The following is a 9,257-nucleotide window of genomic DNA, read 5'->3' as shown; positions in this document are numbered from 1 at the left end:
ATCTGGCTAGATTACAGTTTTGAATCGTGTTCAGGCAAACCAAACTTGGTACAAGATCGAGCGCCATTTAAAGTTGTGCAACAGCATACGTATTAAGGAATTCAACAGTACCGTCATTAAAAAACTTCCGGACTTTACAGTTGTCCGGTATAGAAATGAGTTCGGTTTACCCAGATTAAAATACATTAGGATTGATACAAAGGGACTTCAAAAAGTGTCTGGTTTAGACAGGGTTTGGTTTAGACAGGTTTCGCTGTATATAAAAACAGGCAATTACAATGCCTTTCAGACGACCTAATTTAAATTTCCACAAAAGCCACGGTTTTACAAGGTCGAAGTCGGAATATGAAAATTATTCATAGAAATAGCCTAAAAAATAGGGAAAAAAGGGTAAAAAGATCGTAAAAACTTGATTTTGTTTCTTAAAAAAAACTATGAGTAAGGAATAGGACAAGCGTTGGGCAGACCTCCTAGGCCCTAGATATACAGTGCAAAATCGTCTCAAGTGACCACTACTCTTATTTATTGACATACTGATCCATTGTACTTTACGGGTATTTATACTATAGAAGGATATTCCGAGGTACACGAGTCAATAAATGTATAAATATTTCTGTAAAAGTTAAACAACTGTCACATCATGCTCATGAAAATATTCATATGTGTGATTATCCAATGTGTGTTAATATGTTGCTTTGTAATTCTTCGTATTACATGACATAACCATTCAATGCCGTAAATGTGTTTGAGCTAATAAATATGAATGGGTAGTTTTAAGTTGATATTGGTGGGTAGTTTTATGTTGGAACATCTTAATTTTGTCAAATGAATTAATACATTCTGTTGGAGAAGACATGGTTCAATTCTGAATTCATGTTTCCATGTGCGGTGTCCACGTGGGGAAACCAAGAGTGATAGAATTGATCACATACTGTCTGTTTGACTGCGACCTTAAACCAGTTATTTACTTTAACGCGTTCGTTTCATAAGTAACTAAGACCCAAGATAGATTTAACATAGTTAACCCACCAAAATTTGGTTGGATTATTGTCATGCAATTTAATCATCAGCCGGAGCATTAGATTTACAGTTTTGTTCTTTTTGCATAGTTCTTGTCCAAACTCTAACCAACACATACTTCAAGTGGAATTATACCTAAATCCCCATAAACCATAAAATTCGGAGTGCTGCTTCTCAACTTAAGGGTATTTTTACAAAATTTAAGATGCACATTTCAATGTTTTTAATGTATTCAAAGGCCTAGACCTCAGAGGAATATAACAGTATTGGTGATATCAAAGTACCAAATAACTTCAACTGTAATTCTATTGGCAATGGAAAGTTTATAGTTTCCTATAGAGAGCAAAAAGAGCTTTTTGGGCTTGATCTATTAGACGCTTTCTTGCAATATAGTGAAACTGCCGTTTCAATAGCAAGTCCTGCCTCGATATGCATACGACTTTACTATGTCTTTATTTTTTTAAACCATGTAGTTCCCATCTCTTCAGTGTTAAAAATTCCGCTTAATTGCACAGGTCAAAACAGACATTCCTGTTTATTGCATATTTTTTTCCCAAAGTGTTACAAAAATTAACACTTTCTGGCCTTAACGATTTACTTTTAACATATACTAAATTCAAAGGTGTAGCTAATTCAACTGTTTTATGTTTTTATAGTAAAAATAGTCAAAACGCCATATAACTTTATTTCTTTGTTTGTAATTACATGTACATTATGTTGATTTAATCAAAGCCCTAGAATTGTTTATATAGAAACAGGAAGATGTATAGGAGAATACGTAGGACCATTACACCGAATTCAACATTCCTGCTGTAAATTGCATTTTTTTTTGACAAATTGGGTATGCGATTAAGAGGAATCCACTGTAGGTTACAGACCACCAATTCAACCAATGAGCATTTGGAACGTACGCAAAAATAGTCCTACGCAGAAATTACCCCTGTTCCTCATAGTGCTGTGAAAAAAGTTCTCATCTTATTTTAAAAATTTAAACAGTTTCTGAAAGGAAAAACATTTCTGTATATTTTATAGGTGCATTTTGCTTCTTGTGAGGTGAAGCCTAATCTCCATAATGATTTTTAAATATACCGCTATCTTGTGAAAACACTGGGATTTCCCATGCTATTTATAGACCCTTCACTTCCGGTGACCAGTACTGCACTGCAAGTCTGCTAACCCCACATGCCATTCTGAGGATTGTGAGCTGACATATGTAGAATCATGCTGATATATAGTCCTCTGCAAAAATAGTCCTACGCAGAAATTACCCCTGTTCCTCATAGTGCTGTGAAAAAAGTTCTCATCTTATTTAAAAAATTTAAACAGTTTCTGAAAGGAAAAACATTTCTGTATATTTTATAGGTGCATTTTGCTTCTTGTGAGGTGAAGCCTAATCTCCATAATGATTTTTAAATATACCGCTATCTTGTGAAAACACTGGGATTTCCCATGCTATTTATAGACCCTTCACTTCCGGTGACCAGTACTGCACTGCAAGTCTGCTAACCCCACATGCCATTCTGAGGATTGTGAGCTGACATATGTAGAATCATGCTGATATATAGTCCTCTGCAAAAATAGTCCTACGCAGAAATTACCCCTGTTCCTCATAGTGCTGTGAAAAAAGTTCTCATCTTATTTAAAAAATTTAAACAGTTTCTGAAAGGAAAAACATTTCTGTATATTTTATAGGTGCATTTTGCTTCTTGTGAGGTGAAGCCTAATCTCCATAATGATTTTTAAATATACCGCTATCTTGTGAAAACACTGGGATTTCCCATGCTATTTATAGACCCTTCACTTCCGGTGACCAGTACTGCACTGCAAGTCTGCTAACCCCACATGCCATTCTGAGGATTGTGAGCTGACATATGTAGAATCATGCTGATATATAGTCCTCTGCAAAAATAGTCCTACGCAGAAATTACCCCTGTTCCTCATAGTGCTGTGAAAAAAGTTCTCATCTTATTTAAAAAATTTAAACAGTTTCTGAAAGGAAAAACATTTCTGTATATTTTATAGGTGCATTTTGCTTCTTGTGAGGTGAAGCCTAATCTCCATAATGATTTTTAAATATACCGCTATCTTGTGAAAACACTGGGATTTCCCATGCTATTTATAGACCCTTCACTTCCGGTGACCAGTACTGCACTGCAAGTCTGCTAACCCCACATGCCATTCTGAGGATTGTGAGCTGACATATGTAGAATCATGCTGATATATAGTCCTCTGCAAAAATAGTCCTACGCAGAAATTACCCCTGTTCCTCATAGTGCTGTGAAAAAAGTTCTCATCTTATTTAAAAAATTTAAACAGTTTCTGAAAGGAAAAACATTTCTGTATATTTTATAGGTGCATTTTGCTTCTTGTGAGGTGAAGCCTAATCTCCATAATGATTTTTAAATATACCGCTATCTTGTGAAAACACTGGGATTTCCCATGCTATTTATAGACCCTTCACTTCCGGTGACCAGTACTGCACTGCAAGTCTGCTAACCCCACATGCCATTCTGAGGATTGTGAGCTGACATATGTAGAATCATGCTGATATATAGTCCTCTGCAAAAATAGTCCTACGCAGAAATTACCCCTGTTCCTCATAGTGCTGTGAAAAAAGTTCTCATCTTATTTAAAAAATTTAAACAGTTTCTGAAAGGAAAAACATTTCTGTATATTTTATAGGTGCATTTTGCTTCTTGTGAGGTGAAGCCTAATCTCCATAATGATTTTTAAATATACCGCTATCTTGTGAAAACACTGGGATTTCCCATGCTATTTATAGACCCTTCACTTCCGGTGACCAGTACTGCACTGCAAGTCTGCTAACCCCACATGCCATTCTGAGGATTGTGAGCTGACATATGTAGAATCATGCTGATATATAGTCCTCTGCAAAAATAGTCCTACGCAGAAATTACCCCTGTTCCTCATAGTGCTGTGAAAAAAGTTCTCATCTTATTTAAAAAATTTAAACAGTTTCTGAAAGGAAAAACATTTCTGTATATTTTATAGGTGCATTTTGCTTCTTGTGAGGTGAAGCCTAATCTCCATAATGATTTTTAAATATACCGCTATCTTGTGAAAACACTGGGATTTCCCATGCTATTTATAGACCCTTCACTTCCGGTGACCAGTACTGCACTGCAAGTCTGCTAACCCCACATGCCATTCTGAGGATTGTGAGCTGACATATGTAGAATCATGCTGATATATAGTCCTCTGCAAAAATAGTCCTACGCAGAAATTACCCCTGTTCCTCATAGTGCTGTGAAAAAAGTTCTCATCTTATTTAAAAAATTTAAACAGTTTCTGAAAGGAAAAACATTTCTGTATATTTTATAGGTGCATTTTGCTTCTTGTGAGGTGAAGCCTAATCTCCATAATGATTTTTAAATATACCGCTATCTTGTGAAAACACTGGGATTTCCCATGCTATTTATAGACCCTTCACTTCCGGTGACCAGTACTGCACTGCAAGTCTGCTAACCCCACATGCCATTCTGAGGATTGTGAGCTGACATATGTAGAATCATGCTGATATATAGTCCTCTGCAAAAATAGTCCTACGCAGAAATTACCCCTGTTCCTCATAGTGCTGTGAAAAAAGTTCTCATCTTATTTAAAAAATTTAAACAGTTTCTGAAAGGAAAAACATTTCTGTATATTTTATAGGTGCATTTTGCTTCTTGTGAGGTGAAGCCTAATCTCCATAATGATTTTTAAATATACCGCTATCTTGTGAAAACACTGGGATTTCCCATGCTATTTATAGACCCTTCACTTCCGGTGACCAGTACTGCACTGCAAGTCTGCTAACCCCACATGCCATTCTGAGGATTGTGAGCTGACATATGTAGAATCATGCTGATATATAGTCCTCTGCAAAAATAGTCCTACGCAGAAATTACCCCTGTTCCTCATAGTGCTGTGAAAAAAGTTCTCATCTTATTTAAAAAATTTAAACAGTTTCTGAAAGGAAAAACATTTCTGTATATTTTATAGGTGCATTTTGCTTCTTGTGAGGTGAAGCCTAATCTCCATAATGATTTTTAAATATACCGCTATCTTGTGAAAACACTGGGATTTCCCATGCTATTTATAGACCCTTCACTTCCGGTGACCAGTACTGCACTGCAAGTCTGCTAACCCCACATGCCATTCTGAGGATTGTGAGCTGACATATGTAGAATCATGCTGATATATAGTCCTCTGCAAAAATAGTCCTACGCAGAAATTACCCCTGTTCCTCATAGTGCTGTGAAAAAAGTTCTCATCTTATTTAAAAAATTTAAACAGTTTCTGAAAGGAAAAACATTTCTGTATATTTTATAGGTGCATTTTGCTTCTTGTGAGGTGAAGCCTAATCTCCATAATGATTTTTAAATATACCGCTATCTTGTGAAAACACTGGGATTTCCCATGCTATTTATAGACCCTTCACTTCCGGTGACCAGTACTGCACTGCAAGTCTGCTAACCCCACATGCCATTCTGAGGATTGTGAGCTGACATATGTAGAATCATGCTGATATATAGTCCTCTGCAAAAATAGTCCTACGCAGAAATTACCCCTGTTCCTCATAGTGCTGTGAAAAAAGTTCTCATCTTATTTAAAAAATTTAAACAGTTTCTGAAAGGAAAAACATTTCTGTATATTTTATAGGTGCATTTTGCTTCTTGTGAGGTGAAGCCTAATCTCCATAATGATTTTTAAATATACCGCTATCTTGTGAAAACACTGGGATTTCCCATGCTATTTATAGACCCTTCACTTCCGGTGACCAGTACTGCACTGCAAGTCTGCTAACCCCACATGCCATTCTGAGGATTGTGAGCTGACATATGTAGAATCATGCTGATATATAGTCCTCTGCAAAAATAGTCCTACGCAGAAATTACCCCTGTTCCTCATAGTGCTGTGAAAAAAGTTCTCATCTTATTTAAAAAATTTAAACAGTTTCTGAAAGGAAAAACATTTCTGTATATTTTATAGGTGCATTTTGCTTCTTGTGAGGTGAAGCCTAATCTCCATAATGATTTTTAAATATACCGCTATCTTGTGAAAACACTGGGATTTCCCATGCTATTTATAGACCCTTCACTTCCGGTGACCAGTACTGCACTGCAAGTCTGCTAACCCCACATGCCATTCTGAGGATTGTGAGCTGACATATGTAGAATCATGCTGATATATAGTCCTCTGCAAAAATAGTCCTACGCAGAAATTACCCCTGTTCCTCATAGTGCTGTGAAAAAAGTTCTCATCTTATTTAAAAAATTTAAACAGTTTCTGAAAGGAAAAACATTTCTGTATATTTTATAGGTGCATTTTGCTTCTTGTGAGGTGAAGCCTAATCTCCATAATGATTTTTAAATATACCGCTATCTTGTGAAAACACTGGGATTTCCCATGCTATTTATAGACCCTTCACTTCCGGTGACCAGTACTGCACTGCAAGTCTGCTAACCCCACATGCCATTCTGAGGATTGTGAGCTGACATATGTAGAATCATGCTGATATATAGTCCTCTGCAAAAATAGTCCTACGCAGAAATTACCCCTGTTCCTCATAGTGCTGTGAAAAAAGTTCTCATCTTATTTAAAAAATTTAAACAGTTTCTGAAAGGAAAAACATTTCTGTATATTTTATAGGTGCATTTTGCTTCTTGTGAGGTGAAGCCTAATCTCCATAATGATTTTTAAATATACCGCTATCTTGTGAAAACACTGGGATTTCCCATGCTATTTATAGACCCTTCACTTCCGGTGACCAGTACTGCACTGCAAGTCTGCTAACCCCACATGCCATTCTGAGGATTGTGAGCTGACATATGTAGAATCATGCTGATATATAGTCCTCTGCAAAAATAGTCCTACGCAGAAATTACCCCTGTTCCTCATAGTGCTGTGAAAAAAGTTCTCATCTTATTTAAAAAATTTAAACAGTTTCTGAAAGGAAAAACATTTCTGTATATTTTATAGGTGCATTTTGCTTCTTGTGAGGTGAAGCCTAATCTCCATAATGATTTTTAAATATACCGCTATCTTGTGAAAACACTGGGATTTCCCATGCTATTTATAGACCCTTCACTTCCGGTGACCAGTACTGCACTGCAAGTCTGCTAACCCCACATGCCATTCTGAGGATTGTGAGCTGACATATGTAGAATCATGCTGATATATAGTCCTCTGCAAAAATAGTCCTACGCAGAAATTACCCCTGTTCCTCATAGTGCTGTGAAAAAAGTTCTCATCTTATTTAAAAAATTTAAACAGTTTCTGAAAGGAAAAACATTTCTGTATATTTTATAGGTGCATTTTGCTTCTTGTGAGGTGAAGCCTAATCTCCATAATGATTTTTAAATATACCGCTATCTTGTGAAAACACTGGGATTTCCCATGCTATTTATAGACCCTTCACTTCCGGTGACCAGTACTGCACTGCAAGTCTGCTAACCCCACATGCCATTCTGAGGATTGTGAGCTGACATATGTAGAATCATGCTGATATATAGTCCTCTGCAAAAATAGTCCTACGCAGAAATTACCCCTGTTCCTCATAGTGCTGTGAAAAAAGTTCTCATCTTATTTAAAAAATTTAAACAGTTTCTGAAAGGAAAAACATTTCTGTATATTTTATAGGTGCATTTTGCTTCTTGTGAGGTGAAGCCTAATCTCCATAATGATTTTTAAATATACCGCTATCTTGTGAAAACACTGGGATTTCCCATGCTATTTATAGACCCTTCACTTCCGGTGACCAGTACTGCACTGCAAGTCTGCTAACCCCACATGCCATTCTGAGGATTGTGAGCTGACATATGTAGAATCATGCTGATATATAGTCCTCTGCAAAAATAGTCCTACGCAGAAATTACCCCTGTTCCTCATAGTGCTGTGAAAAAAGTTCTCATCTTATTTAAAAAATTTAAACAGTTTCTGAAAGGAAAAACATTTCTGTATATTTTATAGGTGCATTTTGCTTCTTGTGAGGTGAAGCCTAATCTCCATAATGATTTTTAAATATACCGCTATCTTGTGAAAACACTGGGATTTCCCATGCTATTTATAGACCCTTCACTTCCGGTGACCAGTACTGCACTGCAAGTCTGCTAACCCCACATGCCATTCTGAGGATTGTGAGCTGACATATGTAGAATCATGCTGATATATAGTCCTCTGCAAAAATAGTCCTACGCAGAAATTACCCCTGTTCCTCATAGTGCTGTGAAAAAAGTTCTCATCTTATTTAAAAAATTTAAACAGTTTCTGAAAGGAAAAACATTTCTGTATATTTTATAGGTGCATTTTGCTTCTTGTGAGGTGAAGCCTAATCTCCATAATGATTTTTAAATATACCGCTATCTTGTGAAAACACTGGGATTTCCCATGCTATTTATAGACCCTTCACTTCCGGTGACCAGTACTGCACTGCAAGTCTGCTAACCCCACATGCCATTCTGAGGATTGTGAGCTGACATATGTAGAATCATGCTGATATATAGTCCTCTGCAAAAATAGTCCTACGCAGAAATTACCCCTGTTCCTCATAGTGCTGTGAAAAAAGTTCTCATCTTATTTAAAAAATTTAAACAGTTTCTGAAAGGAAAAACATTTCTGTATATTTTATAGGTGCATTTTGCTTCTTGTGAGGTGAAGCCTAATCTCCATAATGATTTTTAAATATACCGCTATCTTGTGAAAACACTGGGATTTCCCATGCTATTTATAGACCCTTCACTTCCGGTGACCAGTACTGCACTGCAAGTCTGCTAACCCCACATGCCATTCTGAGGATTGTGAGCTGACATATGTAGAATCATGCTGATATATAGTCCTCTGCAAAAATAGTCCTACGCAGAAATTACCCCTGTTCCTCATAGTGCTGTGAAAAAAGTTCTCATCTTATTTAAAAAATTTAAACAGTTTCTGAAAGGAAAAACATTTCTGTATATTTTATAGGTGCATTTTGCTTCTTGTGAGGTGAAGCCTAATCTCCATAATGATTTTTAAATATACCGCTATCTTGTGAAAACACTGGGATTTCCCATGCTATTTATAGACCCTTCACTTCCGGTGACCAGTACTGCACTGCAAGTCTGCTAACCCCACATGCCATTCTGAGGATTGTGAGCTGACATATGTAGAATCATGCTGATATATAGTCCTCTGCAAAAATAGTCCTACGCAGAAATTACCCCTGTTCCTCATAGTGCTGTGAAAAAAGTTCTCATCTT

The sequence above is a fragment of the Perna viridis genome, chromosome 3 (genome assembly GCF_037379345.1).
Source record: "Perna viridis isolate PV_CMFRI_1.1 ecotype Kerala chromosome 3, ASM3737934v1, whole genome shotgun sequence".
NCBI classification, from domain to species: Eukaryota; Metazoa; Mollusca; class Bivalvia; order Mytilida; family Mytilidae; genus Perna; species Perna viridis.
This window is presented reverse-complemented; position numbering follows the sequence as displayed.